Below are 22,206 nucleotides of genomic sequence, written 5' to 3' on the forward strand. Positions count from 1 at the left end.
CCTTTTCATTGGCTGCCCCAGGACTTTGGAACAACTTGTCAGAAGAGCTCTGACATCTAGATCAGCTGTCTCATTTTAAGACACAAGTGAAGACCTATATCTTTCAGCAGGCCTACCCAGACAGTTAATGACGAATTGTAAACTTGCATCTTATGTTTAATCTTTGCTTTGTGTCGTTTAATATGTATTTTGTGGAAATATGTTATAATGGGGCCCTCGATGGTGCAGCGGGTTAAACTGCTGAGCCGCTGAACTTGCTGACTGAAAGTTGGCGGTACGAATTCAGGGAGCAGTAAGCTTCTGCTGTTAGCCCCAGCTTCTGCCAACCTAGCAGTTTGAAAACATGCATATGTGAGTAGATCAATACTCCGGCAGGAAGGTAACGGCGCTCCATGCAGTCATACTGGCCACATGACCTTGGAGGTGTCTATGGACAATGGCAGCTCTTCGGCTTAAAAATGGAGATGAGCACCAACTCCCAGAGTTGGACGCGACTAGACTTAATGTTGGGGAAAACCTTTACCTTTACTCTTATGTTTTAATGACTGAGACTTTGTATGCTGGGAGAGGCATCTAGCAGTAATCACTTGAAACTCTATGTCCCACTCTTTCAAATGGTAAGAGTTTCACACATGGCGGTTCATGGTTGCAGAGCTATAACAATTTCAAATGGGGTCCATCATTTAAAAACATCTCAACAGACTAGTCAGTGGCCTTAAGTCTCAATTAGAATATGAAAAAATGTACATAAGGACATCTTTAGGTCTACTTTATGGTAGTAGTAGAAGGAATTAAATCTTGTTTTCTTTCAACCACTGCATCCTCAATGAATCAGCTCACAGAACTTTTGTGGGCCATAACTAGATCTAGTCCAGGAATGTACCCAATAAGGGCTTCAATGGGTGTCAGAAACAGTTGCAAAACTTCCTGAAGGCAACAAACTGGCCACATTCATAGCAAACTGGACTTGTTTGTGATCTTATGCAAGTGTTTGGAACACAGCTGTGTTGTGTTTTATGAGATGATTTTAGGCCAGTTGCACATAAAGCAGGCAAATGCAGCACCCCATTTCTGAACAAAGTTGACCTATACTGGTTCTTCTGGATTAAGCAGGTTATCTATATCCTGATATAATCTGTTTGTAGTAACACTTCAAAATTCTGGTTCCATCCTACAAAGCCTTATCAGGGCCAGGTTTTAAGAACTATTTCCTCCTATATGAAACTTTCCATGTCTTGAGAACTGTCATACTACCCTCACATATGGTAAGAAAAGAAGAGAAGGCTTTTTTTGGTGGCTGCTCCCACGTTCTGGAGCTCTCTTCCCACAAAATATAAGATTCCCTAGTATCCGGAATTTCAGGTATCCATGGAGTGAGAGTGGTCACGCATAAATACAGTGGTCATACTGTACGTAACATTTCCTTAGAATGTTATGTCAATGCAACATCACAGAATGGTTTATTATATTGGCAATATGTTCATATTGTTTTGATACTGAAATCTGTATAAAGAGATAAATCAGAAAACCAGACACATCCAATTTTGCCTTTGTCTTTGGAGTTTGCTATCATTATTTCCTAGTTATATAACATAAAGTGGCTTATTACCATTGCAAACCTAAATTGTCTCTGAAATGCACCTGCGAGCTCTTTTCCCCTTGTAATCTCCATGTAGTTCCAAATTGTCTTCCTTGTTCCATTTAAAAGGGGAGAGGGGAGACTGCAAAATGTTTGGGATATTGCCACCATTCATTTGCAACACCTGAAAGCCCTAGGAAAACAGAGACTCATCGTTCTTCTTCAGTAATTCCCAAATGCTCTGTGGTGTTGGATGATTCTTGTGAAAATTTCTTTAGAATTGCTTCGACTCTTTCAGTAGATGAAAACAGAGTGTGTTAGAATATAGATAGAAGAAACACAGTACAAAACATAAGTGCTTGTGTGATGTAGTGGTTAGAACATTGGACTATGACCCTGGAGGAAGGATTCAAATCCCAGTCTGGCTACAGAAACCCACTAGGAGACCTTGGACAAGTCACACTCTCTCATCCTCATAGAGAGACTAAAGCAAATCCAGAGCTGGATTAAGACCTTTGGAGATCCTAAGAACAGAAAAGATTTTGGTTTGCCCATATGTATCTAATTTAAAATATAAACAATGATAAATCATATTTTTTTCAAAGAAATGAAATAAAAAACTTACAACAAGATGGAAAAATTGTCTACTTTAATGTATTTATATTTGAAAAGTTTTGTTCTAGTTTTTTAATTGCCAGGTATTTTATTGTGGGAGCCCCTTTTTGTGGAACCTGCAACAGCTCCACCATTTGCAGATTTGTACAACATGGTCCACTGTAAACTGGCAATGATTTTTTTTGTGGTGCCCCCTTCCTTGATGCCCTATAGCCATACTTATTTTGCTTAATGATCAATACAACCCTCAGCAAACTCCTTATGAACAAATCTTGCCAAGAAACCCGTGATAAGTTCAGCTCACTGTCCCCCAAGTCAGAAATGACTTTAAGGCACACAACAACAACAACAACATAACAACAACAACAACAACAACAGTGCATTTGTTCATGTTCTTGTGTTCTAAAATCAAAAAGATTCTGGCTTAGGTTAATTCTGATATGAATACATTTTATTTGGTTTGAATGAATTCATACTGATTGCAATTATATTAATTATAGCACAAAGGACAAACGACTAAAGAAATCAGACCAGTATCAAGGTATATAAACAATGACTTAGAAGTCAAAGATAAAAAAGTCAGGCAGATCTGATGGGTGACATCTGTAGATACTTGTCTTCTGGTTACTATTGGCTACTTTGGCAATACCATGAGAAGACATGACTCACTAGAAAACACAATAATGCTTGATAATGTAGAAGGCAGTAGGAAAAGGGTGTTCTCACACTGAGAAAGAGTAAGAACACATTCAAGAAAGCCACGGCCCTGAATCTGGACCATTAGCCAAATAACCTCTATCAAATAAGGAATCTATCTGTGTCAAACATCATATCAGAGTTCTATGGCATTTGAACATATGTTGATTTTGCCACTCTGTTTTTTGCTGAAAGCATGTTACGTTCAGGCTCAATCTGACGAGTTGTTCATTACATTCTCCAGGCAAATCAGTACTTTTCATTGTATTATTTGTTTTCCAGTGTCTAGTGCCAGGGTCTGAGATAGCTTCTCAGCATGATAGCACTTAGATCACTCAGTTCTCTGTTCTTTCTAGGAAAATAACTAGTGCAAACCTTTATTTTAGACTCCAAAGAACAGAACATTAAGGGAGGGAAAAGGAAACACAAAGTAGCAATAACTTCACATTCTCAATTTACTATAACCACAAGGAAGTGAATGTTCAAAAAGCTCAGAAAGCCAATTGACCCTTTACAATTTCCAAATGAGCCAGAGACGTTCTATTTCCTCTCTAAGTGGATTTATAGCTAGCAATCTGACAGAGCCAAATTTCAGAGAATGAAATACTGTACTGTAGATATGCATACAACAAGGCTTGCTAAATTGTACCTCTGAATTAAATGAGGGGCATTTGTGCATGTTCTTGTGCTCTAAAATCAAAGCGATACTGGCTTAGGCTAATTTTTACGTGAATACATTTCATTTGGATTGAATGAATTCATATTGATGGCAATTATATTAATTTATATTTCTTTCAGTAGAATGAAATATCAATTTATTTCAAGATTAAATTAGAAGACAGTCAAAATGCATGATTTCACAATATTCCCTATCAGTTAAAATTTTAAAAGTTATATTTTTTAAAGATTTTTTTGGCATAACCGGGAATGAAGTTTACTGTGACCTACATACTAAGAATAATTAAGCTGACCGAGGCAAACCTCTTACAGATTAGTGATTCCTGCATTAAACAGCAGGGAGTTTCTCAAAGCTACATTTGTGATGACAAGACAGCCCCAGCCCCATCTCATCCATGCAAAAGCAAAATGCGATTGAAAATGGGTTTGTTGTAGTTGCGCCAAGGGGCAGTTCTGGTACTACTGGTAAAATTGCTAGTAGGAGGAAAGGGGATAATGTTGAGCAGGTGCTTGATGAGGAACAGCAAGTAAAGTGGATTCGGGAAATACTTATGGCTCCTACTGATGAGGAGTCTAGTGAAGAGGACTCAATGGAGGAAGATGAAGGGTTAACAGAAAGTAGAGGAACTAAGAGGTCAACTCGGGAGCAAGAGTCAGATGAGGAAAGGGAAAGAAAGAAGATTCGTGATATACTTACTGCTCCCACGGAGGATGAAACACTTGAGGGTTTTTCTGGGGATGATGGGTCTGAGAGTGGGATGGGAGAAGCTGCAAGTTGGACTGAGGGTGCATCAGGAGACTGGCAAACTACTGGTACACCAGGGACATGGGGAGATCTAAGTCTTGAACAAAGATGGAGTGATTGGAGGGCGGATGGGAGAGGTTTACATATGAGATCAAGATCAGCTGTGGATAATGATGACAGGGCGGAGGCCTCATCATCATCAGACTCCGAGGTGTAAGTTAAAAGTGGAATGGAAAGTGAAGATCCCTTGCAGAAGGCAAGGTGTCGTTTTTGGGACATTGCTTTGTCACTGCCTGTTCTCCTTGGGTCCTGGCTATACAGCTCCGTGTTCTGAATCCGGATTGATTCCTGACTTGGCGTTCCTGACTTGGCGTTCCTGGCTCCTGAATCCAGTTTAGTTCCTGACAACAACGTTTTGCTCCTGGCTTGGTGATTCCAACTTGGCGTTTCTGGTTTGTCGTTTCTGGCTTCCACTGGCTCCTGAATCCGGTCTGCTTCCTTACGACGACAGTGTTTGCTCCTGGCTTGGCGTTTCTGGCTCCTCTTTGGCTTCTGAATCCGGTCTGCTTCCTGACGACGACAGTGCTTGCTCCTGGCTTGGCATTTTTGGCTCCCCTTTTGGCTTTTTGAACTTGGCTAAGCTTTTGACAACGGTATCGTTTGCACTCATTATTTGAGAGCGTTTGGCTCTTCCCTGACTCTCTGTGTCACAGTTTAGCGTGGCGCTTGTTCCAGTGAATGTTTTGGTTGCGTTTGAACCGGATTATCAAGCTAGATAATCCGGGTTATCTTTCTGTTCTTGCTTTGAGACTTTTCTTGAAGCAAAGACATTTACATTTGGTTGAAACACTGAAAATAAGTGTTTCTGGGTTCAATTTATCATTTAATAAACATTTGCTAACTTTACTTATTGTGTGTGGCTCTTTAAGGAGTCTGTATCGTGACAGGGTTGGTGCTCTATCTGTGACAGAGGTGGGCAAGACACAAAGGAAGGGGGTTACAGTGGCTTGCAGCTTCGGTATACGCCTGGACTCAGATCTAATCCTGGATGTTCAGCTTTTGGCGGTGACCAGGAGGGCATCTGCACAGCTAAAATTGGTGTGCCGGCTGTGCTCGAATCCTAAGAAGTCAAACCTGGATACAAGACACACCTTGTTCGGATTACTGCAATACTGCAACTTTACATGGGGCAAACTGTTAGGAAATTTGCAAATTGTTAGGGACTTTCAAGAGGTTAAAATACCATAGGCATAATCATATAATGTCCCTGCTGAAACAGCTATACTGGCTACTAGTTCTTTTCCCTGCAGAATTCAATGTGCTGGTTATGATCTTCAAAGTACTAGATAGCTTGAGTCTGGAATAACTGAAAAACTGTATCTCCTTATTTGGCCTGAGCTTTAATATATTCAGAGGAAAGCTTTCTTTCATGTCTGCTATCATCACACGCCCATCTGGTGAGAAGAAAAGTAGCTGCTCCACAGAAGGTCCAACTAGCTCTCTCCTTGGCAGGCTAAGCCATTTCTATTTATGAAGGCCCTTGACTTTTAATGGCAGCAGAGCTTGAACATTGGACTATAATTCAGGAAATCAGGGTTCGGTTCACCACTTGACCATGGAACCCATTGGAAGACTTTGGATGAATAACACATTCTCTGCCATGAAAAACCTCATGATAGATTTGCCTTATAGGGCCATCCTAATTTGGAAACGGTATAAAAACCCACCCCAATACAGGGCATTTGAAAGTGGTGTATTGTATTTTTATCTTGCATCTTTTCAGTTATATTTTAAACCTGTTTTAAGATGTTTTTATCATGGATCTTTTCAATTGAATTGTTATTTAATTGTATTTTAACTTTTGCAAAATAGGTTTTTAACTAAACTTCCAATTTAAATGTTGTGAGTTGCTTTGGATCCCATTTTCAGAGAAAAATAAGCAAGCATACCACCATGACACAGCCTCCCAAAGTGCGTAAGATTCCTCTTCTCCCTCCCCCACACTCTTTGTTACTTATAATTATGCAATTTGTCAACAATCAGATTAGTTTATTGGCCACCTACCTCCAGGTGACAGCAAAGGCAGACCTCCTCTGAAAACATCTTGCCTAGAAATGCCCGTATATAGGTCCCCCATAAGGCACCAGAAGTCAGAAACAACTTGAAGGCACAGAACAAACAAAAATATTTCATTAAGTGTTTTATGCTGGATTAGTTCAGCAGAGTGAATAGTATAGGTGTAGCTTTCTCTTTCATTATTATACTTTTTACAGGTTTCAGCCACAATTGTGTACCATAGTATAAGATGAGACCAAAAGAGATGATCAAGTCATCACAAGTTGCAAAATGATTATCACAAGTTGCAAAATGATGATCACAAGTTGCAAAATGATAATTATCAATCAATTTACAGCTTCAGATTGGAGTAATGAAAGCTTTATCCAAATACTGTACAAAAAAAATATACTGCACAGTCAGAAAAGGCAGCTTTCAAAGTGGGAAATACAGGATCTCTCTGATGATCGAGTGATTCCTGCTGACTATACACTTTCTGAAGTCAAATTTATGCTGACACCACAAAACAGTCTTCTCTCCAGTGGTCTCCTCCACATTTCAGGCTACAACATCCCTTCAGTTTGGATTACAACACAAATATGGAGGGCATCATCTTGAAGAGGCTCACCAGGCTCCTAAAGCCCCATCACCCTCCCCACCTTATGTTGATTCACATAGGAACTAATGACACCGCTAGGCATACTTTTCAAAAGATCACAAACGATTTTCGAGCTCTAGGAACAAAGCTAAAACTGTGTAATGTATATGTGATCTTTTCATCCCTCCTCCCCATGGCTCTACAAGGGCCAGAAAAATAGTACAGGTCAATAACTGGCTCAGAAATGGTGTCAGGAGAAGCGTTTTGGCTTCCTCGACCATGGCCTACTCTTCCAGGAGGATGGCCTACTGGCAAGTGATGGGGTGCATCTCACACAAGTAGGAAAACATCTTTTTGCACACAGACTCACAAACCTCATCAGGTGCACTTTAAACTAGATCCACCGGGGGAGGGGAACAACAGCCTGGCGAACACTATATTACCCACGACCACAGGGAACTGCCAAAAGGCTAAACAGAGGGCTGCACAAACACAGCAGGGACCAAGTACAGAGAGCACAATAATCCCAAATAAACAGCTCGAGGGGAGGTCACAGGGGCTTACATGTCTTTAGACTAATGCACAGAACAGGTGGAATAAACAAGACGAACTCCAACTTTTAGCACAGCACCACACGTACGATGTCATAGGCATCACTGAAACGTGGTGGGATGATTCCCATCACTGGAATTTAGCCATTGAGGGCTACAACCTCTTTCACAGAAATAGAACAAAGGGGAGAGGAGGGGGAGTACCTTTATATGTCAAAAACAGTTACATTGCAGAAGAAATGCAAGACTGTAATCCGGGAAACCAGCTTGAAAGCATCTGGATAAGAATCAAGGGAACCGGGACTCAAAAAGATCTTGTTGTGGGTGTCTACTACAGACCTCCGAGTCAGGATGAAGGACTTGATGAAGCCTTCTGTCAGCTGACCAAACAGGCACAAAGAAGAGATATAGTAGTCATGGGTGATTTGAACTATCCTGATATCTGCTGGAAAACAAACTCGGCCAAGAGTACAAAGTCCAACAAATTCCTCACTTGCCTTGCAGACAATTTTATGGTCCAGAAGGTAGAAGAGGCAACAAAGGGATCAGCTACTCTTGATTTTATCTTAACAAATGTGGAAGACCTGATCAATACAGTTGAAGTGGTTGGATCCTTACGAGCAAGTGACCATGTGCTCCTGCAGTTTGCGATACAAAGGAAGGCTGAAACTAAGACAAGTCAAACACGCATTCTAAGAGAGCTGACTTCCAAAAAATGAAGGAATTACTGTCACGACCCAGGCTGCAGAGCACCAATAACCATACACAGAGGCCAGAATCTATCTAATATCTTTATTAAGGAAATATATAAAGTTAATAAAAGCAAGTGTATGAAATAGTCCAGAAGTAGACCTTTCAGGAAAGGTCAAAATTAGTCCAAGAAAACAATGTCCAATATGAAATATTAAGGTCCAAAGTTGTAATCCAATAACCGAAACACTCACTTTGCCAGGCAAAGTGAGGGGAGATGACAAGGTCCTTTAGTCCATGAACTTGAGCAAGGCTAGGAAATAACTTGAAACAAGGCTTGATACAAGGCAACAAGGAACGAGGAGCGAGAACAAGATCCGTAGAATTACTTGGCAAAATCCGGAAAACAAAGCAAGGCTGAGTCCTGGAAACAAGGCAAGGTCCGTGGAGGTAAACAAGGCTGGAAACGGGAACGAAGGCTTGGAAATAGGAGCGAAGGCTTGGAATCAGGAACAAGGCTTGAAACAGGAACGAGGCTTGGAAACGGAGCGCGCTGTCCACACACAACTTACTCCAGTAGCTGACGAATTGACTCCGCAAGATCCCTTTGTGGGTAAAACACCTAAATAGGGTCTAGTTTTCCCACCAAAGAACAGTTCACTGGGGAACCAGAAACGAAAGCTAATCTCTGAGTCCAGATGCATGACTCCTTAAAGTTTCTCATGGAAAACAGGCTTAATCAGCTAAATTCTTAGCAGCTATCCTAGCACTCCTGCGAGAGGCCGCTTGAACTCCTCTCTGTTGTTTACAAAACTCGTGGCGAGAAAACACAGGAGATTTAGGCTCAGGGCTTGTTTGACAGACTTCTGGAAGACAAATCTCTTGCAGGTGCAAGGTTCCCAAATCTGGCTGGGAAGGTTCCAATTCTGACTGAGACGGTGAAAAACCCAAGTTCTCCTCTTCATCTGGGACTACAGTGCCATGAATGGGACTACATGGCCCATGACTCATCACAATTACTGAGCGGCATTCCATGGACGCCAATATTAAAAGACAAGGGAGTTAAGGATGGATGGGAGTTTTTAAAAAGTGAAATACTCAAGGCACAAATAGAAACAGTGCCAACAAATTAAAAAAATAAGACTAGTGCGAAGAAGCCAGAATGGATGTCCAAAGAACTTCTAACCGGGATAAGACTCAAAAGAGACATGCACAAGAAGTGGAAAAAGGGAGAAATCACCAAAGAAGAATTCAAACGTAGAAAAAATGGAATGCAAAGATACAGAATGGGGGGCGCCTGGCTCAACAGCAGTACGCATGATAAAGACCTTGGAATCCTCGTGGACAACAAGTTAAACATGAGCCTACAATGTGATGCGGCTGCTAAAAAAGCCAATGGGATTCTGGCCTGCATAAATAGGGGAATAGCATCTAGATCCATGCTACCCCTCTATTCTGCCTTGGTCAGACCACACCTGGAATAGTGTCCAATTCTGGGCACCTCAATTGAAGGGAGATGTTGACAAGCTGGAAAGCGTCCAGAGGAGGACAACTAAAATGATCAAAGGTCTGGAGAACAAGCCCTATGAGGAGCGGCTTAAAGAACTGGGCATGTTTAGCCTGCAGAAGAGAAGGCTGAGAGGAGACATGATAGCCATGTACAAATAAGTGAAGGGAGGAGGGAGCAAGCTTGTTTTCTGCTGTCCTGCAGACTAGGATGCAAAACAATGGCTTCAAACCATTCCACCAGAACATTAGGAAGTACTTCCTGACTGTGAGGGCTGTTCGGCAGTGGAACTCTCTCCCCCAGACTGTGGTGGAGGCTCCTTCTTGGGAGGCTTTTAAGCAGAGGCTGGATGGCCATCTCTCGGGGGTGCTTTCAACGCGATTTCCTGCTACTTGGCAGGGGGCTGGACTGGATGGCCCATGAGGTCTCTTCCAATTCTACTATTCTATGATTCTATGAAGAGAATTTAATTAATAGCCAAATGAATTTCCTTTATATCATTTTCCGCATGATTTTGAAAAATTTGCTTCCACAAAACTTTTAAAAAATCACATACATTACAGAAGTCACTCAAAAATTCAAGACTCAACCTGTCAGCTTTGTTGCTTCCCTGGGTGTGCCCACATCCAACACACATTACAGCTGACCACACAGTGAAGCGGTTCTCTTGCATCTTTGCCTTGCAGTCAGATCAATTCACAGCCGGATATTAAACATGTGGAAAAAAAAATCACATCATCATAAGCAGAAAATTGATCTAGGCTTGTGACAGAGCCATCAGACAACTGCTATGCCATAGACCAGCTGTAATGAACTTGAATCATAGCGAAAGCTGATAATATGAACTGGCCCTGAATCGCTGAGCACTCTCAGGATTATTTTTATGGGTGGGGACTGTATCTTCTGCTGGTGTCTCCAATGCCTCATCTATTTTGAGAATCTTTGAGAATGGCAGTCAATCCCCAGAAAAAATAGACTATCTTAACTGCTGTTGTTGCAGTGTTTATGGCTATTATCAACAAAAATAACAACCAATCATTAATTGATTTCTGTTTCCATCAGAATAATTCAGTAGGATATGGGTGTTTTGTTTTTAAAGAGAAGCTGGCATCATATTTTTCAGACAACCTTCTATAATAACACTCTGCACATAGACATTGTGTAATGACAGGCTCACCGCAGAATCCTAGGGTATATTAGACCAGGCGAACGGCCAGGTTTGCTGGATGTGTCACTTGGCACTCACATAATAAGTCCTAAGAGACATGAAAGAATTCTTGTCTGCTTGTCACAAAAATTGATTGTGTTTTTTTCTGTTGCCCTTCTGATACTGGAAAAGGTCAAATGCTGTCTCCCTCCCTCACTCCAACACAATTGCTGTTACTGCAAGTCTGCTTTTGTTTTTTCCTGTGTGTATCACTTAGCCGATGCACCTTTGTTGTTATTGTACTAATGCTTTTAGCTTTTCTAATTGCCTTTTTATGCTTTGCATGATATATTCCCTGAGGGCTTTTAAGAGCCATTAATGGGATATAAATCTCAATTATACATTATAAATAAATAAGCAGACATTACAAGCATCTTTTAAATAATAGCCCATGACACGTGTAATGTTGACACATGATGCCATCCGTTTGCAGGTAGAGCAATGAATCAGCACTTGATGGCATATCAGAAAGGACATTGTCCTTCATTCATGTTGTTCTTGCACATAAGATTGAAAAGTACCATAAATTTTCTTCTAACTCATCTAGAATTTTAGCACATTTCATTTTTTTGCCCTTATTTATTACAAAAAATGGTTCAGGGCTATTTTTTTGCAATAACAACACTAAATATACAATGCATGAAAAATGCATTTCATACAAATAAAATGTTTAATGCAACTCCTTAATGTTTGTGTGCAAAAGCCAGTGAGCAGATTAAAAAAACCAATAAAATTTTCAGCTGTTATCAATTATCAGATGGTAACACATTGAGACACTAATTTTTAATTTAAGATAAAGAAATCTGTGATAACTTTTTTGCATCTTTATGGAGCAATCTTCTATTACATCTCAAAGTAGAGTGTAGTCCCCTGTAAATGTATTTTATGTATAAACTAGCTTTGCCTGGCCACGCACTGCTGTGGTTTATGGGAATCATTTGTTGGCCAGATGGAATAGCAGTGAATAGCCTTGTAGCCTCAAAGCCTGGCCGTTTTCTGGAGTAGCTAGAGTAGCACCCTCAATCAAAGAGCCGCTTTGAAGCCTGGCTACTTACTTGTTTGGCCAGCTTGAACTGCACCGAATAGTCTTGCAGCTTAAAAGCCTGGCCGCTTTCTACATCGGGCATCCTTTATAGGCCTGGTTGTATGGGACAGAGTAGCCTCGTGGCTTCAGAGCTTGAGGGTTTTCTGCCGTAGATGTGGGTGGAATGTCATGAGCAAATATTTCTGGAAGTGCCCGTATATAGTGGTTGTGCGCACTCACACTGCCAAACATCAGCTGCTGCCCTCATTGAACAGAGGAATTGGTAGGGTTTGATGATTCAAGGCTATTTATTGCTATTCATGTTGGTTAGTTTTTTGCAGCCCGTATTTTTTTGGATATATTTGTGTATATTTTATCTGTAATTACCAGGCATGGGCTAACTTGGGCCCTCTAGGTGTTTTTAACCTCATCTCCTACCATTCTGGCTGTTAGGAATTGTGGGAGTTGAAGTCCGAAACACGAAGAGGGCCTAAGTTTGCCCATGCCTGGTATATATTATAATGTTATTTGTGACATGGTAGGAGTTTCCCTCATTTTGTTGGGCGCGCTAGGTGTTTGGGACTTCAATTCCCACAATTTCTAATAGCTGGTAGGCAGTTTGTGATTGTGGGAGTTGAAGTCCAAAACTCCTTGAGGGCTGAAGTTTGTGTGAGGGATTTTGGTGGCCATTTCTGTAGGCAGGGTCTCTCTTTGCCTGCCCTGATTTGGGAGCCTGAGCAAGCTTCGCTTTGCCCGTTGGACTCTGAGGGCAGAGAGGAAGGGAAAGGGAAGAAAGGGCTTTTGTCTTCCTCCTCTTGCCGGAGAGTCATGGAGGCCGCAGAGGGAAGGACGGACAGGTGGAAGGATGGCCATGGCGTGCCCACCAACCGTGTACTGTCTTCTCTCTTGGTGGACACTTTTTCTTGAGGGGTAAGGTGCCTGGGACGTTGTGGTCTCTCATAATCCGCTCACAAGGCCAGGACAGTAATGGCTTGAATGGCTCCCTTGGGGTTCAGGCAGTGTTGCGTCAGCCTTGTATGACGTTTTTGTTTGTGTGTGTGTGGGGGGGGGGGGTCTTCTCACGTGCGCGGAAGGCATTATTGCGTTTTTGGGGGTTTTGTGTCATTTCCACATAGTATGTTTATTTTTTGTTGTAAAAACACAGACCGGATGACTATGTCTTTTGTTGCCAAATTTGGTGTTATTTGCTCCAGCACTTTTGTTGTTTGAGTTAAGGGAAAAACGATCAGAACATTTTTATATATAGATTAGTCCTCCCTACCCTGGCACCTTCCAGATCGGTTGAAAAACAATTTCCATAATTCCTAGCGAGTGTGACTATTCTGAGTGAAGAATAATGGAATCTGGCAAGCCGCTTCACTGAAAACAGTAACATTTAATTTATTGATGTAATCTGGACAGTGCAAGGATGACAGACTGGCAGAAAATATTATGTACACTGACTTGAATCTGCCAAAGGAACAAAACACTGTAAATAAATCTAATTAAACTAAAATTGTGGCAGCGCAGCAGATTCATTGAACATCAAAGAAGAAACAAACTGAGAAGCCTTTCAGCCTCTAATATTTTCATTTTGAAAAGTTCTAGATACAGAGTTCTCTGTATTTTGGGTTTTTGAGATGCCACATACATTTAATCTGAAACATGAAGGCATCATTTGGGACCCTCCTACACAAGCACTAAAATCTGGATTGAAGCTAACTCAAAATTAGGATGCCTACAGAACATAAAATTTAAAACTCACTGCTACATGCATTCAACCGGAAACAGCATATTAAAAGAATTCACTTCAAATTCTGGATCAAGCCACAAAACCCACTGAGGCTGATTACTTTATAAACAATGCACAGTGAAAAGTTTAAAGTCAAATATGGAGCATTTATGTGGACAGGGCTAATGCTGAAGCATTAAAAAAAAAAAAAAGAACCCAGCCCGACCAAAAGATAAACAAACATTACCCCCAGTAGGAAACCACAGCATTTTCATGGGAATGCTGGCTTTCCCTTTCTTGCTTTGCCTTGCTTCCCTATAAAGCTGATTCTCAAGCACATCTTGTAGGAGGTGGGAGAACAGAATATTCCTTGGATCGGGTTGATCTGCGCTCAGTGGATCTTTGTCACTACTGGCACTACTGGTTCCTGGGGTGCCTGCACAGGTACTTCACAGCAAATCGGCTATCTTTAATCCATGTCCTGACCCAGATTAAATGGCTGTGCAGAAGCAGAGTTAGATGACATGAAACAATGGTTTAAAATGGCATAAGGAAGCCTGAGTTTTGGGCATGCCCCCTCCTCCTTGGCCCTCTCTGCACTGTTAAAAGAAAAGTTATATTTCAGGCTGACTTGAGTTAAACATCTGAGATGAATTATAATTAGCCAACATTAAACTATTAATCTGGAATTTTTAAACCATCTATAGTTAAAATTAATTACACTAAACCATGACTGTGATTAACTAAAATATAAATATTTTGATCTTTTACAAGCAGTTCCAAAGAAACATAATGGGGCTTAAAAGCTCTAAATATCAAAAGACCTGAATTATTTTGCTTCTAAACTGTTTCTCACATACAAATTTTCATCGTTCTTAAGAACCATTCCAAGATCTGTTATACACACACACATACACATATCCATTTAAAACATCAAAAGAAAAAAATCCACATTATGTATTGATCACACACAAAAATGTAATCATATTTGTCAAAAAGTCTGATGCACCTAGATGTACAGTGTCACATAATGTTGTGCTTCTGACTTTGTTTCCAGTGGGTCAAAGTTATATGTGATTATTTTCCATGTTTCAAATGGAACCGTGGAAACGGATACTGTCACTCCCTCCCACTTTTCACACAAGGGTTGACCCCTGTTGACTTTACACCCAGACTATTTTGTGTTCACCATATGTAACTGCTATCAGCAGGGGAGGAAATTCCAAGGCCAAGGTTTAACCTACTACACTTGCAAGAATTCTCTCAAATGAAGAACAATCTTTTCACAGATGTTTCATGTTTTATTATTTCCTTGAAAGGACTTGCCAGAGTCTAACCCACCAAGGAGATGTGTGACCCTCAGTGAAATTTTAACAAGCATACGGCATTTAATTGTCCATGAAGATGAAAAGAAAGTAGGAAAGCGAATGAACCAGAGGCGTCACTGGAAAAACAAAACACCCCAAAGGTGATTCTTATTATTTGTGCTGGAAATGTACACTGAGCGTAAGTGCAGGTGAGCCTTCCTTTTACATGACAATACAATAAAACTGACATAACACATTTTGATGGCTCTTCACCAGAATAAAACTTCAGAACAGTCAAATAGCATATATCTATATATATAAAAGAGTGATGAAATCACGCACCCGACAAAACAACAAAACTAAACACCCCACAATCTCGAAAACTGACAGCACAACCTCTCATCCACACCTCAAGGACAAGACAACAAAATATCACATTAGGAACAATCACGGGGCCAAAAAAAGCCCAAAAACGAGAACACACCATATTTGCCTGCACAAAGACAGAATCCTCAAAACCCTTCCCCCACACGCACACACACACCCCTCACCTGTGCATTCGACTCCAGTCATTGGTTTGCTGTCTCTTCTCGGAGCCAGGAGTTGAGAAAACGGGCAGTGAGAGGCATTATCCCCGCCCACTCTGGTTTGGTGGGCACCCATTGGCCAGGCGTGCCCTTTCTTTGTCCCGCCCCTCTCCCTTGGCCCGGGCAATGCTGCAGACGTGGTCAGGATGGGGCAGGGGCGGAGGCAGGACCATGGGTCCGTCTTTGTGGCTGGCGTGGGCCGCCCTCCTGTGGTTCCCAGCTGCCCAAGCCAAGACCATCTGAGGGGGCTTCTCCACCCCCGCTGCCTGAAATGCCTTGGCGATAGCGGATTTTCAGTTCCACAGTAAGTCAAGGCCCTCCTCCATCCATCCTCGAGTCCAAGCAGTTTCCTTTCAGGTGCATCCACACTAGAGGCAGTTCCTATCACTTTAATTCCCATGGAACTTCAACTCCCAGAAGCCCCGACGTATTGGCCAACCGTCGGGGATTCTGGGAAATGAACTAAACCGTCTGTTGTAGTTGGGCCAGGGGGCAATAGTTCTACTACTAGTAGAACTGCTAGCAGGAGGAAAAGGGCTAATGGTGAGCAGGTGTTTGATTAGGAACAGCAAGCAAAGCGGGTCCGGGAAATACTTATGGCTCCTTCTGAGGATGAAACGTTTGAAGGGTTCTCTAGTGATGAGGAGTCAATGCTGGAAGAAGATGGGTTAACAGTGAATAGAGGAACTAAAAGGTCAACTCGGGGGCAAGAGTCAGATGAGGAAAGGGAAAGGAAGAAGATCCGGGATCTACTTACTGTTCCCATGGAAGATGAAACATTTGAGGGTTTTTCTGGGAATGATGGGTCTGGGAGTGAGATGGAAAGTGCTGCAGATTAGACTCAAGTGGGTGTGTGTGCAGAGCCAGTTCCTGGGAATGCATCAGGGGATTGGCAAACTACTGATACACCAGGGACATGGGGAGATCTAAGTCTTGAACAAAGATGGAAGGACTGGAGGGATGATGGGCGAGGTTCATGTATGAGATCAAGATAAACTGTGGATAATGATGACAGGACGGAGGCCTCATCATCCTCGGATAATGATGAGTAAGTTAAAAGTGGAGTTGGAAGTACAGACTCCTTGCAGAAGGCAAGGTGTCGTTTTGGACACTGGGTTATCGCTGCCTGTTCTCCTGTTGGGCTTGGGTCCCGGCTGTACAGCTTCGTGTTCCTGGATTCGGTTTGGCTCTCGACAACGGCTTCGCTTGTTCCTGGCTTGGCGTTTCCTGGCTTCCCCTTTGGCTCCTGATGGTGGCATCGCTACTCCCGGTTGGCTCTCCTTTTGGTTCCTGAATTCGGCTTGGCTCCTGACAACGGCATTGCTACTCCCGGTTGGCTCTCCTTTTGGTTCCTGAATTCGGCTTGGCTCCTGACGACGACATCGCTACTCTCGGTTGGCTCTCCTTTTGGTTCCTGAATTCGGCTTGGCTCCTGACAACGACATCGTTACTCCCGGTTGGCTCTCCTTTTGGTTCCTGAATTCGGCTTGGCTCCTGACGACGGCATCGTTACTCCCGGTTGGTTCGCCTTTTCGTTCCTGAATTCGGCTTGGCTCCTGATGACGGCATTGCTACTCCCGGTTGGCTCTCCTTTGGTTTCTGGATTCGGCTTGGCTTTTGGACAACGGTGTCGTCTGCTCCCGCTACAGGTGTGCGTTTGGCCCTCTCCTGGCTTTCTGTGCCGTAGCTTGGTGTGACTATAGTCTCAGTGAACTTTTGGCTGGTGTTAAACTGGATTATCAGGCAGGATAATCCAGATTATTTTCTGTTCTCACATTTTTTGCCTTTTCTTGAAGCAAAGACTTTTACTTTTACCAGGAACACTGAAGTTAAGTGTTCCTAGGTTCAGAATATCATTTAATAAACGTTTATTATGTTTACTCATTGTGTGTGGCCCTTTAAGAGGAGTCTGTGTCCTGACGCCGTCCCTGCAGGGCCAAATGTTTGCAACCACTGCTCTGATATTTACAATTTGGTGTATAACCTTAAAAGACTGGAACTAAATCAGTTTTATTCTGTGGTATAGCCAGGCACTAAGGATACCTCAACAGCTGTAAAAACTTCACCAAACAACCAACCCATATGTCATTGTTGTTTCTGTTGATATGAGTAGTAGATTATTACTATGGTAATATTTAATGTGTTGTCGAGGCTTTCATGGCCAGAATCACAGGTATATAAACCCAACTTGCATAATTTTCAACACACCTCACAACCTCCAAGGATGGCAGCCATAGATGCAGATAAAACACCAGGAGACAATGCTTCTGTAACATGGCCATACAGCCTACAAAACTTACAGCAACCCAACTATGATGTTTATACCCCACCTTTTCTCTTTTCATATTTATACCCCACTTTCCTCTCCTAAGGGATACTCAAAGACACTAACAACCATAAACAATACACTTGGCAGTTTAGCACTTACAACAAGCATGACCAAACTTCAGCACTCCAGATGGCTTAAACTTCAACTCTCACAAATCCTAACTGTGGGTAGGCTGTTACTAATTGTGAGAGTTGAATTCCAAAACATCTGTCCTTCACCATGAATTTAAAACATTGACTACAAAAACATTAACTACTAAAAGGCACACTGCGTTAGATAATCCACAACATTGCATAACCGAATGTTCGATAAGTGAGATTCTACTGTAATATGAAATAATTACTCTACTATAATAATACAGAACAATATAATCTCTAAAACCAGGACATTAAATAATGAGCAACACTCTGAAAGCAGGGAAATTGGGAATTCCACAAAGGAAAAAAATCAGAACCAGCTAACACCTCCCAACAAAGGATTCTTCCACAAAGGAAACTTAGAAGGAAGTGAGACACTCTGTATTACCAAAGTCATTATTATTATTATTATTATTATTATTATTATTATTATTATTATTGTTTTGCTGTAAACCGTGAAAATGAACACAATCTGCCTCCAAGTATTCAAAAACACTAAAATCACAATATATAAAAATTACTGTGGTATAATAAAACACAACAATACAATCTCTAAAATCAGAACACTAAATAAAGAACAACACTCTGAAAACAAGGTCCAACACGAAACAATCATGGCCAGCTAACCTCCCAACAAAGTATTCCCATCACCAAACTCTGGCAAATCCTCTGTTTTCTGAGGATTTTTTAAAATGTATGCGCTCAAGCACTGCATATGTGTACTTCTTCATCTACACACACACTACAACCACATACAATATTGCAAACAACACCACTCTGAAAACAAGGAAATTCCAAACAGAAAACAGGGCCAGCTAACACCTCCCAATAAAAAATTCCCTCAGGCAGGAAGCAGCCAGGCTTTAAACCTACAAGACCATTACATGCTAATCATTTTGCCTAATTTCACCATTCATACTTCCCTCCAACACACACATACAAAAACAAACACAAATATTATATATTCACAACCTTTAGGAAATAATATCCCCTGATGGCGCACTGTATGAAACTGCACAGCTGCTAAACTTTTGGACAGAAAGGTCGAAGGTTTGAATTGGGGGAGCGAAGTGAGCCCTCACTGTTACCCCAGCTTCTGCCCAGCTCTTTAGCTTACAAATGGAGATAAGCACCAACCCCCAAAGTCAGACACGACTACACTTAATGTCAGGGGAAAACCTTTACCTTAATTACCAATTCCTCAATACTTTATTTCCCATACCACCATACTTCGCCACAGCAACGCGTGGCCGGGCACAGCTAGTTACTATATAGTTAGGTGCTCATCAGAGCTCAGTATAACACCTAAACATTCTTCTCATCAACACAGGAGGCCAAGAAAATAACACAATAAGCATCTCTCTAACCCTATGTTGAAAAATCATGTAGAACTAATAATCATGATAGAACATGGAGTGCACTATTTAAGAAACACATTGCTATTGAATGTTTTATAATATATAATATATATAATATTTGCTTGTTAGAATGCTTTTTAAAAGCCAGGTTACTTATATAGCATCTACCTAGATCCATATTTATCTTTAATATAAATTAAAATGCTAACAACGTATCTAAAAATCCATGTTGTTTCTGATCTTTTTGGTGCTGTGACTAGTGGTTTTGGTCAATACCCATTTATAAAAGTTTGACTGCAATTCCACAATTCTGTCCACAGACTGAAGATACCAGAAGTTTAAAAAGTGTGGAGGGTCGAGGCTGTGGTAATTTTCAGACATGTTTTCCTTGTGCTGCCATGCTATTTCTACAAACAGAGTCCTGTTGTTGAGGATGAGCCATTTCACATAGACATCTCACGTTTTCTTTTCTATGATGGACCAGACTCAGCACACAGAAAATAAGCAACCTCTCCACATCCCCATGTTCAAATTTAGAGCCATCTCCCTTGAAACAATAACATTTGAAAGATTTCTATGGTTAGGAAGGGATCTTTTCTCCAAACCTGTTGGGAATAAGAGACTAGATCTTCATGGAATTTGCCACAGCAATAAAATGAAGGAAGCAAGGCTACAGTGGTAAGGCCATGTCATGAGAAGAGAACCAACATCAGTAGCACAAACAGCACTACATTTGGAGATTGTAGGAGGATGACCACGAGGACAGTCAAAGAAAAGATGGATAGACACCATCAACAAAGGCATACATGCTGCCAACCTGAGACCTGAGGATGTCCAAAACAACGCCCTGTGAAAATGGCAGTCACAATGCTAACCCCTCCATTGGGAAAATTGCTTAGAAAGAAGATGTAAGCTCCACTTGCACTGGAGTTGTGATTGAAACCGCCCTCAATGTAACCGCCACTTGATCTAATGGTTTTCTTCCCTTTTTCCATTTTCTCTCCAAATTTAACAGCTCTAGAATAAGGTGTTATCCCTTCATATGATAATTCTGAAAGATATTAAACTTAAAATCTATTGTTTAATTTTACATGGAAGCCAGGATATTAAACTATGTTTGATCTTGATCTGAGGTCCTCATACATCACTTACTAACCAGGGAGTAATGGGAAGCTGTGGCACCATTAAAACTACAGTAGAGTCTTACTTATCCAAGATAAACGGGCCGGCAGAACCTTGGATAAGCGAAAATCTTGGATAATGAGGGATTAAGAAAAAAGCATATTAAACATAAAATTACATATGATTTTACAAATTACGCGCCAAGACATCATGTTTTACAAGAAATTGACAGAAAAGACAGTTCAATACACAGTAATGTTCTGTAGTAATTACTGTATTTACAAATTTAGCACCAAAACATTGTAACATTTACTACAAAAACAATGACTACAAAAAGGCAGACTGCCTTGGATAATACAGAACCTTGGATAAGTGAAGCTATCGAGTTCGAGAGAGAGAGGGAGAGGGAGAGGGAGGAGGAAGCGCCCCGCGATCGCTGCTGCCTAGCAATGCTCGCGGGGTGCTTCCCAAGGGGCGAGCCCTCGTCAGGCCTTTACTGAAGGGAAGGGTTTCCCTTTCCCTTCAGTAAAGGCTTTGGACTCTGGGGAAACGAGGCACCCATTGCGGTTTAGCAGCAGGTGCTGCATTTCCCCAATCCCCGTCAGGCCTTTACTGAAGGGAAGACTTTCCCCTTCCCTTCAGTAAAGGCACCGGGCCAGGCCTCCCTATTATCCAAGAGATCCAGCTATCTGAGACGCGGCCCGCCCATTTAACTCAGATAATCGGAACTCTACTGTACTTAGCAGGATTGTTTTGAGAATAAAAGGATGTACAGCATTCACTGGAGGAAAGGTGACAGGTATAAATGCAACAGGCTAAATAAGTCACGTAAAATGTGTTCTCAAGATCAACAGCATGCTGCAAATGGAATTCAGAGCAAGAGTTAGCTGGAGTTCTTTGGGAGTTTCCTCTGAAATTACAGGACAGATTACAACCTAAAATTGGTATTGAGCCTCATTTCAAACTTTGAAAAAAGAAGCCCAAAACATTCACTTTGACAGAGTGGCAATAGAAACCAGGAGATATATTTGTTGGAAAGGTTTCAAATAAAGTAATTTATTATCAACTCAAATCTTATCTTTTCAGTCGCATATTCAGAGACAAATATGAATCTGAACAGCTGTTGCAAAGGAACACCTAGCTTTATTTGTGTCACGCTGCAAAATAAAACCATAAATGCTGCATTTAACAATGTAACTTATTTTATGAAGTATTCACAAGGGAAACAATTCAACACAGGAGCTCTCTCTTGTGTGATCAACTTCTAGGACCGCTTTGGGGGAGGCAGAAAAAAAAACAATAAAACAAGATAACATTTTTTTTCCTTACACTGTTATGTTCAGAAAACCAGATTGAATTGCTTGATAGCTGTTCTGTTCCATGCCTGCAGCAATCGGAGAGGGATAAACAACCAGGCGGCCACAAACAGGTAGCAACCACATCCATTTTCACACAAGTCAGCAACAGATGGAAATGAAGCAAAGGGAACAAAAAGATTGTGAGATGAAGTTTCAATTTTAAAAAATCCGATAAACATATACAAACACATATGGGGTTTGTTTATCTTAAAATAATAGGTTTTTCTTTTTTAATGTACATGCATAGTGCATGCGTCATATCCGTGGCATGGGCACCAATTTTAAAACTTCATGTCAGGACTGTCATGGCAATATTACCATAGCTAACACT

At 41.3% G+C, this 22,206-nt stretch overlaps 1 protein-coding gene across 22 annotated transcripts in view; it reads right to left on the minus strand.

The window, feature by feature from the left end:
* tbl1x (transducin beta like 1 X-linked) overlaps window positions 1-22,206 on the minus strand; it is a 195,495-nt gene that overhangs the window by 91,259 nt on the left and 82,030 nt on the right. For 8 of the 22 annotated variants that reach the window (XM_016992369.2, XM_062975286.1, XM_062975278.1 and 5 more), the window contains one exon: window positions 21,847-21,901. The exons of the other annotated variants lie outside the window; for them this stretch is intronic. The gene's annotated coding sequence lies outside the window, so the exon portion shown is untranslated. The remainder of the gene's footprint in view (window positions 1-21,846; window positions 21,902-22,206) is intronic. 22 annotated transcript variants of the gene reach the window in all.

The sequence above is a fragment of the Anolis carolinensis genome, chromosome 3 (assembly GCF_035594765.1).
Source record: "Anolis carolinensis isolate JA03-04 chromosome 3, rAnoCar3.1.pri, whole genome shotgun sequence".
NCBI classification, from domain to species: domain Eukaryota; kingdom Metazoa; phylum Chordata; class Lepidosauria; order Squamata; family Dactyloidae; genus Anolis; species Anolis carolinensis.